Consider the following 3,201-nt stretch of genomic DNA (forward strand, 5'->3'; position numbering starts at 1 on the left):
ATTCAAGTTTAAGATGAGTTAGAGCCACCAAGACCAAACTTGCACCCGTGCTAGCCAAATCCATTGATTGGAATATATTCTTGTTACAGTTGTAAAAAATTTTTAATATTCAATAAGAGCTTCATCAGGAGGAGTCCTGATAATCAGAACACCACCTCTCGAATTTTCTTACCACAGAGACAAGAGAGAGCAGTGTTATGTTTCAGATTAACTTGTAAAATCTCAGAAGTAGGTCCTTACTTATTTATGGTGTGGAAAATCAGATACAATATTATATTCAACTCCACTATAATTAGGGATTAGGTGAAAAAAGATGTCTTTTCAGTCAACAAGAGTACCTAGGATGTTACACTTGTCAATTCACTTGAAGGGGTTACTTTCCCTGCATGATCCAATTTTGGCATCATCTTAAAATACTTGATGGGATTATTTCCATAGAACATGTGGAAAAATACTACTGCCATCTTGGTGCTTTGCACCAATTCTTGAAACAACACTTCCCTCCAAGAAGAATATAGTTTAGTGTAATCATTTCCACTCTATTGAGTGCATTCAGATTTTTTATATTGGTTACAGAAGATTATAACATTTAAAGCTAATTTCATTCAATGATGTCAAAACAAGCTAATTTCTATTTACTATAAAATCAGCAGAACCCTAAACTTAGAAAATTATCAATATAAACAACCTTGACCAACTCTTAACAGTGTGGGTGTTACATATATGTTGTTCCACAAATCTCAACGAAATCTCCGGAGCTGATGTTCACTTTATTTTTACCTTTCAAACACATTTAGACCGCAAACATCCTGGTTTAGTAGAAATCATGTTTCATTAACAACCCAAAGCACACATAACAAACCAAACTTATCAAACTGACCACTTTCATTAGAAAATTTCTGTTTGAGCACATAAAAGGAGAGCCACTCACAAGCCACAGCCCACAGGTATTTGAAGTTTATTTCAGACCACAATATAGAATTGGTACAGCCACCACATCCATATTGTACTCCACGTTAGTTTAGATACTGTTTGGGGATTTAGTTGTCCATTAATTACTCTCACTCAATTTGAACCCCAAGATAGCTTCTTCCCACCTAATGGGACCCAACATTAATATTTTGTTGAAAGAAAATCAACCATGACTTGAACGAAGAGAAGAACAATCCCCAGAACTCAAGGTAGATCTATTTATAAGAAGCAAATCCTTCTCATTAGAAACAGATCGAGGAAGGTCAGCAAAGATGATTAAGTCACCACTCTCTGCTCTATCTTCTGTACTTTCTGCGTTTCTGTTTTTGATTTCCTCTGTAGTTGCAGTTTCACACCCAGACCAATCAAGCAACTTTCTCAAATGCCTCTCTGCCCATTCTCAATCCTATGTTCCAATCTACACTAGAACCAATTCTTCTTATTCAGAAATCTTAGAATCCAAGGTTGACAACCTCAGATGCTATTCCTCTCCAAAATCAAAACCTCTGCTCATTGTTACAGCCAAGGAGGAATCCCACATCCAAGCAACTGTTTATTGCTCCAGAAGATATGGTTTACAGTTCCGAGTTCGAAGCGGTGGACACGATTACGAAGGCCTTTCGTACGTGGCAGATGCTCCATTTGTTATGCTTGACATGAGGAATCTAAGAGCAATCAATGTCAGTACAGAGGATAACACTGCATGGGTTCAGTCTGGTGCACTTCTTGGTGAAGTCTATTATACAATTGCACAGAAAAATAAGAATCTTGGTTTCTCAGCAGGACTTTGTCCTACCATAGGTGTTGGAGGACACTTCAGTGGAGGTGGGTTTGGTACCCTGGTGAGAAAATATGGTATTGCTGCTGATCATATCATCGATGCTCGAATGGTGGATTATAGGGGAAGAATCCTCACCAGAGCAACCATGGGGGAAGATCTCTTTTGGGCAATCAGAGGAGGTGGAGCTGCAAGCTTTGGTGTTCTAATCTCATACCAGATTAGTCTTGTTCCTGTTCCATCTACTGTCACTGTTTTTGGTGTTTCAAAAACAATAGAAGATGGTGCTACCCAGGTTCTCTATAAATATCAACAAGTTATTGATAAGCTACCAGAAGAAGTCTTCATCAGAGTTTCCATTCTTCCTACTACCAATAAGAATGGGAACAAAACAATACTGGTAGCATTCAATTCTCTGTTCCTTGGTAGTGCCAAACAATACCTTCCATTGATCACCAAAAGCTTCCCAGAATTGGGTGTTACAAGCAAGGACATGAAGGAGATGTCTTGGATCCAATCTGTACTTTATTTCGGGGGCTACACCAATGGCGAACCAATCGAGACGTTACTTGACAGAACACCACAATTCAAAGGCTACTTCAAGGCCAAATCGGACTTCGTCAGGGAGCCAATACCAGAAAGTGGATTGGAAGCTCTATGGAAAACACTACTAGCAGGAGATACATTCTTGATGTTCTTCCTTCCTTTTGGTGGAAGAATGAATAACATTTCAGAATCTGCAATTCCTTTCCCACACAGGGCTGGAAACATATACAGCATTCAATACGTTGCAAGATGGACAGAACAAGAAAACCCACAAGCTGAAAAACATATAGCTTGGGTTAGAAAGCTGTATGACTTCATGGCTCCTTATGCTTCCAAAAACCCAAGAGCTTCATACCTCAATTATAGGGATCTTGATCTGGGCAAGAATGTTGTTGGACAAACAAGCTATTCTAATGCTAGGGCTTGGGGTTCTAAGTATTTCAAGAACAACTTCAATCGCTTGGTGCATGTCAAGAGCATGACTGATCCAGGCAATTTCTTCAGAAATGAGCAGAGCATTCCACCATTGAACATACATGTAGAGGGTGGCCTTATTAATTAATAAGGTCCCTTAGTAATAGTAGGAAAGAAAAAATGGAATAAAGTCATCGAAGGGGTCATGAACATGTTTAGATAGGGTAGTTTAGTACTTCTATATTTATATATTTTTTTAAATGTGCGTTGTAATAAATGTGAGTATGTGTTGGCAGTTACTTTATGTGATTTAGGAATTGGTTCAGTAAGGGTTTGTCAATAGTTGAACCGGGTCCAACCTAGTGAGAAGGGAATGGCCTAGAACTATTGACAGGGTCCAACCTAGTGAGAAGGGAATGGCCTAGATGTTAACAGTGTAGATGGTATTCCGTTGATTACATGTCTACTGGGGAAGGGATTGTTGTCTAAGC

General features: G+C 38.9%; 1 pseudogene; it reads left to right on the top strand.

Moving 5' to 3' along the window:
* The first annotated feature begins 1,244 nt into the window (after nt 1–1,244).
* On the top strand, nt 1,245–2,973 carry LOC149007559 (tetrahydroberberine oxidase pseudogene; annotated as a pseudogene).
* Nucleotides 2,974–3,201: the final 228 nt, after the last annotated feature.

This window comes from Hakea prostrata, chromosome 8 (genome assembly GCF_041222555.1).
Source record: "Hakea prostrata isolate BN-2017 chromosome 8, UWA_Hpros_2, whole genome shotgun sequence".
NCBI lineage: Eukaryota > Viridiplantae > Streptophyta > Magnoliopsida > Proteales > Proteaceae > Hakea > Hakea prostrata.